Below are 12485 nucleotides of genomic sequence, written 5' to 3'. Positions count from 1 at the left end.
TGTTTTGCTAGTAATCCCTTCCTTTCAATTATATAATAATATCAAATCCAAGAAACTTAAACCATAAGCCTAAGTTTCTCATGACTTAAGAGAGGCAGACCATACAACACCAAGTATTCCAGCTCTGAAATTCTCTGTGTGTTTTTAGCATAGAAAAGAATTTTTAAAATCAAAGGCCAGTTTATCATTTAAAATTTTTCCTTTGCAGTTTAGGGGATGGAACCTCGAACCTGTGTATGTTAAACTAGAACGTCCTCACACAGCTACATCCAGCCCCTGCCACCCCTTACAATCAAACAAACAGAAGCTCTTTAAGAGAGTGAGTCAGAGTCTCCCTAAATTGCCCAGGCGGGTATCCTGCTTCAGCCTCTGGATTAATTGGGATTACAGGTCTCTGTCACCAGGCCCCGCTCAGTCTATGGCTGTCTACAATAGTGGAATTCAGGATTCAGGACTTGGCATTTCTGAATACCTACTCTGTGGAGCACTGTGCTAAGTGACTTGCATGTAGGGTCACTATAATCTGGCCAGCTCTGTTAGATGGGTACATTCCAGGCTCATTGCAGATCATTAAATTGCAGGTCAGCTCTCAGCCTGCTTTGATGGAGGTCTCAGAGCACTTTGCACCCATTACAGCCTCATCTCAGGAACTCGTAAGGCAGAAACCCAAGGACTTCCACTGGTTATTATAACATGATCAGGCCTGGCTTCAGAAAAGTTTCACAAACTTTAGAAGTGCTACAGTTCTTAAAAGCTTAAACTGGAGTGGGGACCTGAAAGGCTGCTAAACTCGACCTAAATCAAGACAGGAAAGTTCCGCCTTAACCAACAGTGAAGGCGCTTATTGGTTAGGATTGCACAGGGGCTGACTCACTTCTTTAGCTGTAGCAGAGAGCCACGCCCTGCATTCCAAAAACCCTGTGCAGCCTGAGGCGCGCGGGCCTTGCTTTTGCAGCCCCTTGAGCTCAGTGTCCTGTGTGCCGGTCAGCTTCCCAGAGGCAGTCTGCGGGGACAGCAGCCACTCCCCACGGACGCAGGCACGCACGCACGCAGAGCCCCGCTCAAACTTGATCCTTCAGGAACTTTCCAAGAGGCTGTCTCTGGGAGGAGAGGTACGTGTGGCTCGTTGTGGGAAGGCACTTCATTAAAATATTCTCCGGTGATGGGTTGTAGCCGCGCCAGATGGTGGGACTCCAGGAAAAGTAGGCAAGGAGTGATTCGCGCCTGACTTCCACAAGGCACTCCGATTTCCAGTGGGATTTCCTTCACTAAAGGAAGTCAAGGGAATCGGCTTCCTAGATGGGCTGCAGTCCTAAGCTGGGTACTGCCGAGTGGCAGTGCAGTGGCTGGGACTGTGGCTGTGAGTATGTCGGGCGAATCAACAAATGCGTCGAATTCTGTGGGATGCTAGCCGCTGTGGTTCCGAGTGTATAATATACAACCAACGTAGTTTCAGTTTGGGGTTGTCGGGGTTTCCTAGAGTAAGTCTTGGAGAGGTGAGATTGTATTTACAGTTTCGCTGTTGAGTTTTAAGGAGCTCTGGCGTCCTCCAAACTCACCTCTACAAAAGATCTTCCAGCCAACTTCGGAGGAGCTGGTGAGTGAGCCCTGTACCAGGTGCCAGGAGGAAGCACGTGCTGCCCGTGTTTTCCAGAGAGAGTGTTTACCCTGCAGGCTTCTGCTTCTGTTTAGTGCTGCAAGGTGATGGCTCTTGTGAAAATAACCGAGAATGCATGAGAGTTGCCTTTTTTTCCCTCCCTCTTTTTCTTTTGCTGTGTTTTTGCTTGAGTGGTCCCCAACAGAAATCTGAGCTCTGTTTTTATGATGGGGGCAGATTTTCATTCTACTTTTAACCTGGTTGAGTGTGTGTGTGTGTGTGTGTGTGTGTGTGTGTGTGTGTGTGTGTGTGTTGTGTTGTGTTGCTGGGGATACAGCCTAAGGTCTCCCCCAGGCTGCATAAGCATTCTACTGGTTAAACTAGATCTCTAATTCTTTGTCTTATGGTTTTTAAAGTTATGTAGAAACGAACTTGGTAAGCCTTTTAAAAATGTTTGGCCAGCAGGTTTATTTGTATTGCACAAGTCGATTTTTATTTTATTTCTTGGTGGTGGCCATAGAATCCAGGGCCTCTCATGGAGCTAAACCTCCCACCCCACCCCCCAGGTTACTTTCTTGCCATAGCTTGGGAAGGTAGGGGCCTGGGAAATAGCTTTTGATTTCTAAGGGCATACACAGTACAACAGAGATGCTATCACAAGTAGAATCAGTGTGTACCAGAAAGGCGGGCACTTGCTGTTCTGATGGCATAGGCCGTAACAGGGACATTTTAAAACTGATCTATGGTTAAGAATGTGAATTAAGCTAGGAACATTATCCCTGCACGTCTGCATTTGTGAAGCTGTAGACTGATGCTTTCAGTAGATGGAGAGAGCGTAGAGGAAAATTCTTTGCGAATGACCTTTCTTAGGTCTAGAAAGAAATCACCTCTAAATGGGATAATTAAATTACTTGTTGGTAATTGGAGTTGTGAGTTACTTTCTGAGCGCCCAGCACCCTTTGAAAGCTCTTGGACTAATTGTTAAGCCAGCTACCTATGTTGCCTTAGACTGACCCAGTGCCTGGGTGAAAGGTAGCAGCTTGGAAAGCTTGGGCAACAACCTCGAATGTTCAGAGATAAGTAGCCTTAAGGGCACTGCTGGGCAGTTGGAAGGCCCCCTCGGGTGGTAAGAAAATGGAAAAGCAGCCTGTTAACTCTTAAATGTCTAACATCTAAAGGCGTAGTTAAATGTGGATGGTTCACATAGCAGTTGTTACAAAGCTGAACACTTAAGGGTTTCCTTTTGTGTGCAACTGAAATGGTGTGCATCCATTTTCTCCCACTGATTTTCATAGGAGCTAAGTGGGAAGTGTATTGCCCCTGCCTTGTGGTTCAAGACTTGGTATAACCTGTTTCCCATTTCACAGTCAGTTGCTTTCTTTGTTAGAAGTTAGCGTTAGACATTTGTTATTCCCCCCCCCCATCCCTACCCCCACCCCCGGCTCTAATAGCCATCCACCTGTGCCAGTCTTCCTTATGTGAAATTGTACTGAGGAGAGTCTTGGTTTGGAACAGATTTCCATGCGATTTTAAAGGTCCTCGGTGCCCCATGCCCAAGTCTCAAAGTTCACGGAATAATATATTTACTCAGGAAGCTTGAAGTTTTCAAATATTAACTGAGCAAACCCTACACTCTTCTTGATGTGTGAGTTGATACATGTGGCTGCCTCGGGGCAATCAGTCTTTGGTGACTTTTTTCCCTCAAGCTCTTTAGTTCTGAATATGTCCTTCCTGCTCCTCAGAAAGCACACACTGGCTTTCTCCAAGTGTGACGCCAAGAGCGGGATCCTGGGCCTTTACCGGTGACTGTACATACGGACTGTGTTTGATGTGCTGTGTGGAAATAGTTTTCAAGTTAGGTTGGCACGTAGGGTAGTGTTAAACTTACCTTTTCAAAATGGTGAAATGGGGCTTAGTGGCTGAGAGCACTTAGGGATTCCTGAGTTCAGTTTCCAGCATCCAGGCCAGGCAGCTCACAACCACCTGTAACTCTAGCCTCAGTGGTGGCCATCTGCTAGCATACCGTGATGCAAGAAAACAATGCCACCTTCTTGGAAGACCAAGAGGCGCCTATTTCAACTTCACCCACCTTTCACCTCCATCTGTTTTACTTGGAACTCCCACCCACCTTTCAAGCCAAGAATGCCTTGGCCACCTCCTCAGATCTCTCCATCCTAGCTGTTTTAAGTGACGTGCGTTCTTGAGGATGTTGAAAGGAGCATACCAAGGCTTGGGGGTGTAGCTCAATGACAGAGTATTTGCAAAGTACCCAGGAGGCCCTGGGGTCACTTCCTGGACTGCAAAAAAAAAAAAAAAAAATTAAAAGAACATGCAACAGAATATGCCAGTATGAGGCAAAAAGATCTGGAGCTCAAGGCAAGCTTGGGCTACATAGTGTGGTCCTCAGTATGTCAGTATCTGGCATATGCTTGCTAAAGATCACATGTGTTCATTAACCTTACTTCTTTTCTAATGGAGACATTGGGCAGGTATTTCAAGACATTGGCATACATATGGCTTGTCAACTTCAGTACAAGATTTAAAGTGTCCCGTGTGTTCACTATCCAAGAAGGAAAATGTGGGTTGGACAGCACCGTGGATACACAAGCCTGTCTTATACCCAAAGAAGGCTGGTCAGGAGAACAGTGATGTCAGACTTAAGCAGTATTGAGCAACCTGCCAAGATGAACCTGGGGAATCTCGGATTACCAGGTGGAGTCCCTAGAAGATGTGATTCCCACAGGCTGACTCCTTGGCTGATTTATTGGAACTCCTTGGGCATCCATTTCCTTTATCACAAAACAAAAATAGAATACTTTGTAGTTGGGTTTTTCTTTGGGCCACCAGCTCACAAATAATGACATGGAGACTTATTATTAATTATAAAAGCTCAACCTTAGCTTAGGCTTGTCCCACTAGCTCTTAACTAAATAACTTAAATGAACATGCTTTTATTAATCTATGCTTCACTGTGTGGCTTTTTACCTTTCTTTTCATTCTGTGTGTCTGACTCCCTCCATGTCTTGTTGGTCTCCCCTGTGCCTTGAGTATCTCCTCCTACTTCCTCTCTCTGCCCGGAAGTCCCATCTATACCTCCTGCCTAGTTACTGGCCATTCAGCTCTTAATTAAACCCATCACAGCAATATATCCTCACACAGTGTACAAATATCCCACAACAAGACTTACCTCATAGACGGTTGAAGACAATGAAGGATTAAAGTAGCTGATTCATGAGAAGTGCTCCAGAGCAATAGTAAACTTCATGCCTTACCTTTAGTGAGTGTTGTTGCTGTTGCTTTTTCTGCTGTCGTGGTCCTACTTGAGGCAGGTGGTTGTGTGTACTGGGTTTGTATTTAGATCCATGTCGTGAGTGTGCAGCGAAGTTTTGGAGCGGGTCTGTAATCACTTGAGCAATGGTTAGAAGATACTTGGTGTGTTCACTGTAGAGAAGCTGGGATGTTACTTTTTTAATAGAAAGATGCTGATAGCTGACACCAGATGCTGTATGTGCCCTCTGGTGTAGCGTGCCTTCCCATTGGGGAGTTGTGGCTCGGTTTGAAGACGAATATGTGCTGAACCAGGCTGTAGGAGAGCTACTTCCTGAATTTAGTACAATTTTTCCATGTGCAGTTGTGTCAACTGACTCTGTGGTTCTCCTCAGAGACCAGTTTTACCTCTAGAGGACATAAGGTAATGTCTGGACATAGTTTTTATTGTCATGACTGAGGATGGGTGGAGCCAGGCATGCTGCTATCCATCTTACAGGAACCTGACGGCCCCATGACAAGGACTTACCCTGTCCAGATTGTCAGTAGCTCGGGGTTGAGAAATCCTGGTTTAACAGTTGAGTGCTTGTTGTGTTTGTGAAACTGGAATAGCTGTTTTTGCTTGGGTAGTATTACCAGCTACCTGGAAGAAGGTGTTTATGAGAGAGCCTTTGAGTTTTAGTATGTTCTAAAATCTGCAGGTGTCTACAAGAGTTTTTTGTTTGTTTGTTTGTTTGTTTGTTTTTAATCATTGGTGGTATGTTCCAATAGCATTTGCCCCATTCCCTAGAGGAATATATGGTGGTGGTTTGGAAATAAGGTAAACCTATACTTGGATCTCTGCTCTCCAGTGTACCTGCTTTGTGATTTGAGTAACCCCATGACACAGTCCATATTAGGCTGCCTTGAAATCTTCTCTGACAACACCATTAATCTAAAACTCTTCAATGTAGCCTCTGGCAACATTTTAAGACAAGGACAAAAAGCAGCCACCTTCTTCGCCAAAATATCACAAGAAGTCTAGGCCATCTACTAATCTTCTTCTCCTCTGAAACTTCCTAGCTGTGCTGTCATAATTCACATTGCTCTCAGCACCATTGTCGCCCATGGTCCTACTAGAATGGCTCATTAAACTCACCCTCCCAGCACCTGTCCCCCCAGCTTAAAGCTTTGAACTGCCCCTTGATCCATAGTCCACATTCCACCAACAAGCACCTGTCACAGCATTACCCTGCTCCTGGTACCAACTACTGTCTTGGTTACTGTTCTATGTCTGCAGAGACACCATGACCAAGGCAGCTCTTAGAAGGTATTTAATTGGAAGCTCGCTTATAGTTTCAATGGCTTAGTCCATTACCATCATGGCAGAGAACATGGTGGCACATCAGGATGGTTCTGGAGAAGTAGTTGAGAGATACATCCGGACCCACAGGATGAGAGAGACACTGGGCTTGGCATGGGCTTTTGAAACCTCCAGCTTTCAAATCCTTTCAAATAATGCCACTTGCTAGTGACTAAGCATTCAAATATTAACCTATGAAGGGGGGGCATTCTTATTCAGACTACCACACGGTACTATATGATAACATTTTGTTGTTGTTTTCATGAAGAGCATAATGGGATCTTTGATAGTTACTAAAATGTGCTATTTGGAAAGAGGACTTTTTAAAAAAGTTCACAGATGACAAAGAATTCTTGTCTTTACTGCAGAAGGGTATAAACTTTTAAAAAATTTTATGTATATGGGTATTTTGCCTATGTGTATGTCTATGTACCATGTGCACACAGTACCGGTGGAAGTCAGAAGAGGGTATCAGATCCCTTGGAACTAGAATTATAGATGGTTGTTAGCTGCCATGTGGGTGCTGAGAACAGCAGCAAGTGCTCTTAACTACCAAGCCATCTTTCCAGTCTCAGAAGGATGTATAATTTTTTAAGAGAGTTGAATATTTTGTAAGCTGTAGTTTTGATCTGACAGGGAAAGACCAAAATAAATGCTCAGGGAAGACATGTTCATGGCAGGGGACGGGGGGTGGGGGGTGTGGTGGGGGAGTGTTCATAAGTGGGGTAGTGAGGTTGTGAGGAAAACAAAAGTCATCTACTTTATTTAAGTCTGGAACTTGCCAAGAAGTGAGCTTGTATGTTAGGGAATTGCACTGCTATGAAAACTACCAGTGTTTGCGGGTAAGCAGTGTAATTCTGTGTTTTTCCTACTCTTAAAATGGTTTCGTGATGTATTTCCCAGTGACTTAAGCGGCACACAGCACACCCCGCCAGGGTAGGTGCTAAGGCATCAGCATTGTCAGCCCAGTACAGGGTATCATGTGACCATTTTTCTTGGCCCTGTCTCTTTTTGTCAAGCCCCACAGTCCATTCTGTAGCAGCATGCAGCTCACCCACAAGAACATTTAACACATGTATTTTTTTGCTTAAGAGTGTGATTTTTGTGTGATAGAGGGCAGATGAAAGATTCCAGTGTTCAAATCCACTTGCTGTCTACATGGAGAGGGGGAATATTTGGCAGTTGATAATCTTCCCAGTACTGAAGGGTTCTTTATTTTAGGAGGCTGCCCTATTAACTGTGTTGGAAACCCAGTTGTCCCTCTGAAGATCTCTTCTTTTGAACCAAATTGTCTAACCCTCACTTAAGGGCAGGACTTGAACCTGTAAAGGTGGCCAGGGTGAGCACCCTCTCCTCCCAGCGGCAGGGGTAGAAGTCGCAGCTCATTCTCCCTGTGAATGGTGACAAGCTAGGCCCACAGCAGCCATGGTGTGAGTGGCTTGCATAATGGAGTACCTTGGGCTTCAGAGCACACAGCTGAGAAACTGATTGCATAGACTAACCTTCAGGCTCACCTGATTCTCCTGATTGGACACAAGTAGGAGGTGGCGGTCCACCTCTAATAGCCTCATGATGCCTGAAAGTTGCTGGGTAATGAATATTGGCAAAAACCCCTTACTCCCAGAGAATCCTTCTTGCAGGATCATAAGCCAAGGGTTTAGTGAGTTTAATCTAGATCTCGTAAGAAGGTAACTTTGAATTTGGATATGTCTCTGCTGAAAAACCACCAGTGTCTGTGGTTAAGTAGTGTGAAGTCTGTTTTTTTCCTACTCTCCAAGTAAATCAACTAAAAGACTAGGCAATTATCATTTTAGATGGCACCGATAATTGCACTTTTTGAGCTTTGATGGTATTGGGTGATTTCTTCAGGTTAGATACATCTTGTCCCATTGTTGTCTTGGATTTGGGACTAGGAATTACAACATGCTGCTGCAAGTGTTTGCGAGCTGCATACGTGTGTGCAAAGACCTAGGCATCAACTTCTGCAGTATTTGCTGTCAAACTCCCAAGTTCTAGACTGCCTAGCCTCAAAGTATAAAGATCGATTTCTTTGCATTTTTAGGATGGGCATCACCTAGAAACCAAACATATTCTAGACATGAGGGGGTAAAGACATTTAAAACAAATGGAACAATGTCCCTGATCACTTATGTTGTAGGACATGGTGCATTTCAGAGTTTAAGCTTGAGAGCTTGTGTGGTTTAAATACAGGGTGTGAGTTCCCATTCTTCTCTTACCCCTCTCCGAAACTCCTGACCAGAAGCTTTCTTTTCCTGGAACATGATTGGTTCTAATCACACTTTAGGATATGTGTCTGGTATTAGGGCCAGTAGGTAGATCAGTTACCCACTTCTGACCTTAGGGGAAAAGCACACTCTGAAAGAAACTATAAAATAAGTCTGTAATACATGGGCCACAGAGAAGCTGTAGAGAGTAAGCAAAGATCCAATGGCCTGCCAGGTAGTCCTATGACTTGCCTTACATGGCTACAAAATGGAAAGAGATAGAACATGGAGGCTGAGGTAGGAGACCAAATTAAGATTTTTTAAATCTTATTTTATGTGTATGAATGTCTTGCCTGCGTGTCTGTCTGTCTACCACATGTGTACAGTGCCCAAGGGCACCAGAAGAGGGCTCAGATCCCCTGGAATTGGAGTTAGGGATGGTCTACTGTGTAGGTGCTAGTAACCAAAACTTGGTCCTCTGGAAGAGCACATAGTGCTGTTAACAGCTGAACTCTTTCTCCAACCCCAGGAGGACCACTTTGAGTGGTCAGTCTGGCCAGTGCATAGGGAAATGACCCTGCCCAGGAGCAGCACTAGCAGGTCTCTGTCCATCGGACCTACGGTGGGCTTGTCCATGGGCTTTGGAGAACAGATTGCCTCAGTACAAAGCCTGATGTGGAGCATTTGGTGCCACCCCGGAACACCATAGAACACCAGGGCACCGTGGCTAGCCATGCAGGGAGACTCAAGCATGAATTGCTGTTCCACACCAACCATGCATCCTTGTGATTGGAATGTGTTGTCCTCACCAATCAGCAGGTACCACCGAGACCTCCATTGTAGTTTGTTTCTCACAATAGATATTCAGTTGGCAGTTTTACTTCAGTCCTACTTTGAATGTGTTTAGCACAAAAATTTGGAGCCCCGCCATGAGTTGTGGCGAATCCAAGAAGCTGCTTCCCTCCAAAACCAGCTGCTTCACCAGGGTTACTCGTCTACTCCAGGAGTGCCTTTCCTATCTGATTCTCAGCACAGCAGTGTGATGGACATTCTAATACCACTGCCGTTTTGTTCATAGCTTAGAAATACCGAGAAGAAAAGTGAATAGCATTACATGCTTATTCACACAGGAAACATAGGGTTCTGTTCTATGAGTGACTCATGCATGAGTAAAGAAAACGAGTTAACTGCTATAGTTGCAATTACAAGGCCAGCGAGCAGGCCCTGTCACTCCTCATTGAAATTGTACAAACTACCAGATAGCTGCAGAAATCCCTGATCAAAGCAGGCATGACTAAAAGTTTGCAGAATTTTCAGTGTGGGATTGTATTGCTAAACATTCTTAGAAGTTGATGAAATATGCTTTTGTTTGGTTCTCGGGATCATAGTTTGGATCCAGTATCCTGAGTGTTTTGGCTCTCAGGCCGTGGCACGATTCAAGTTCATGTAAATCCTAAATTCCCACTGCTGTGCTGAAATGGTTTCCTCTATTAATGTCTGTTCATTGTGATTCTGTATGTTGTTTGGTCTTTCTTACTACGTGTACCAGGCTGGTCTGGGAAGAACAGTGTACTCCAGGCTGGCTTTGAACTCATGGCAATTCCTCCTTCCTCTCAAGTGCTGGGATTACATATATGCACTGTAAATGACTTCCAGACTGTTGAGCAGATAGATAATTGTGCAGGGGCCTGAGGGAGACACTTCCTTAATGCTCTAGCATTTGGTTTAAGGAGCAGTCTTCTCAGCAGAATCAGGAATCAGGTGTATTTACTTTATGTCCATGTGAAAATCAGAGATAGGAAGTTAAGTGTTTCTTAAAGGAGAACCATCAAAGAGACTGTCCTTCGTAACTTGAGCTGGGCTGGGACTCACAGAGATGTGCCCTGTGAAAACCATGTAGGTCTCTAAGGCTCCAAGGGAAAAGAGCCAGGGTGGCCTGGGGTGTCTGCACAGGGCATAAGCAGGGAATGATTCCCCCTGAATTGAAGACTAAGAGAAACAAAGTAAGCTTTCTAATATCACCTCTTTCCTGAGAGTGTCTACCCTTCCTAGGTTTGGATTCTCACAGTTCCCTTTCATATCCATCATGCCCAGACTCATTCTCGTAAGAACTTAACAAGGCCATCTGACTAAGTTATGTGTAGGGTAGGAACATGCTGTTAGCTAGCACTGTGCCAGCCCTTGTCTAAATAAGGGAGTCTCTTTTCTGAGTGAAGTTTTCTCTGTATGGCTAAAACATTGGGGGAAGAAGATTCAACCAAGAAAGAGTTCAGCCTTTAAAGAATGCACATATTACCGTGGTTTAAATATGAAATGGGCCTTGTAGGTTTATGTAAACAGAACCCAAATGTAGCCAATATAAGGAGCTGCCACCACTCCAGGGACTCAAAGGAGTGCCCAAAGGAAGAGTTTACACCCTTCCCCCTCACAGCTGAGCTCTAGATCTTGATTTATACCTCATTAAAAAGGATGTGGCCTTGGCACACCACATGCCCAAGAATGTAATACAGTTCCTTGTTAGTAGAACTTGCTGCCAACCTGCCTTCCAGAACTTACTGAAAATTTTTCTTTAGAAGGGCCAAGGGAAATGTTCAGAGGGAAATGTCACCCAGGGGGCGTCATGCTCCATCATTGTTGGAGGCAGTCTAGTGGGTGAGGGCCCCAGAGCCAATGAAGTGTAGATCCTTGCTCCACAGTATCTCCAGTGCCATCCACCCACAAAACTCAAACCGACATTATGCCAGCCTACAAATGAAACAGATGTGCACATGCAGTTCCCAGGTCTGAGTTTGCCAGTTCGGCCGGTGAAGCACTAAAGGGTGAATTCGTATCCGAGAGGCAGTAGATCAATAACATGGGGTGAGGAAGAATGCCATCTTCTCAGGATTGGGGCCTTTCTTTTGTTCAGCCTGGCACTTGTTTCATGCTTTCTTGCACTTCTGGGTTTATTCTGGGCTTGTCCGTGTAGTGACTCAATTCTAAGGGCCGATTGAAGATTAGATTTCTTTCTTGTTTGCCTCCTAAGCCATGGGAGGCATTTGGAGCAGCTTTTATCAAGTGTCACATGGCCCGATGACATTTCACATGTCTTGCTTAATGCCTGTGAAGGTGAAGAGCACCACTGAAGCTCCAGTTGCCTGTGAGACCATTCGGGGATCTTACCTCTGAGAAGGGTTTGATAATCCACTGCAGGGTTCTGATTTTATTCATGCAAGGTGGGTGCTCTGTGCATGTCTTCATGCGTTGAGATGATACTGCTTCCAGGAGAGCTTGAAAAGACCCTCTCCTCCACCACAGCTTTGAACTGCTAGGTTTCTCTGTGGTTTCTTGCTTCATAACACAGTGCAATGTATAAGTCAACATTTTGTTTGAAACGTTAGGCGTCCTCAGCTGGAACCTTAATTCTGAGTTGTCTATTTTCTGCACTGCTTCCTTTTCTCTACATCTGGTCTCCTTTTTTTGTGTGTTATCTCAACCTCCTAACACCTTATACTCATTAGGTGGATTTGGGGGAGGTTCAGACATTAAATTAAGGCTGATTATAAATTCTTTAAGTTTCCTACTTGTATTTTAAACTAGATTTTGTTAGATAACAACATAAAACAGAGTAGATTGTTACTTATAATCTTATATCCTGGTAACCATGATAATATAAAAGCAAAACATGCTTGTGGTTTGTATACAAACATATCAAAAGCTATAGATGAGATGTATTGGTTACCGTCAAATGTGTTAGTATACTTGTGGTTTTTTTTCCCCAGAAACAGAGTATTTGCAGGATATCACCATTTGCTCTTAATAAAAGTGTTCAACTTTATAATTCTGCAGCTAAGTTTTCTATACTTACAGTGTTTTAGAGATCTTGCCTAACCACATATAGAAATCGTGGCTTTTGGTTGTAGTGATGGTATGGTATTTCATTAAATGAATATACAGTAATTAATTTCACCTTATCCTCTTTCTAGATATTTTAATAGTTGCCAAGTTGTGGCTGTGTGCTTGGTCAGCTATTAGATTGGTTGTATTCTGCCCTATGTGTAAATCTTGCTGCTAG

At 44.3% G+C, this 12485-nt stretch overlaps 1 protein-coding gene across 17 annotated transcripts in view; it reads left to right on the top strand.

Moving 5' to 3' along the window:
* Positions 1-12485, top strand: part of Sgms1 (sphingomyelin synthase 1) — a 275114-nt gene that overhangs the window by 190896 nt on the left and 71733 nt on the right. Inside the window, exon 1 of one of the 17 annotated variants that reach the window (XM_006996193.4) lies at positions 901-1112. The exons of 14 other annotated variants lie outside the window; for them this stretch is intronic. The gene's annotated coding sequence lies outside the window, so the exon portion shown is untranslated. Of the gene's footprint in view, positions 1-900; positions 1113-1186; positions 1598-8794; positions 11647-12485 lie in introns of those variants that run through there. 2 more of the 17 variants (XM_076562277.1, XM_006996192.4) reach the window with 2 other exon arrangements.

Source organism: Peromyscus maniculatus, chromosome 1 (assembly GCF_049852395.1).
Source record: "Peromyscus maniculatus bairdii isolate BWxNUB_F1_BW_parent chromosome 1, HU_Pman_BW_mat_3.1, whole genome shotgun sequence".
Classification (NCBI taxonomy): domain Eukaryota; kingdom Metazoa; phylum Chordata; class Mammalia; order Rodentia; family Cricetidae; genus Peromyscus; species Peromyscus maniculatus.
Note: the sequence above shows the minus strand (reverse complement) of the source record. Positions and strands in the feature narration are given on the sequence as shown.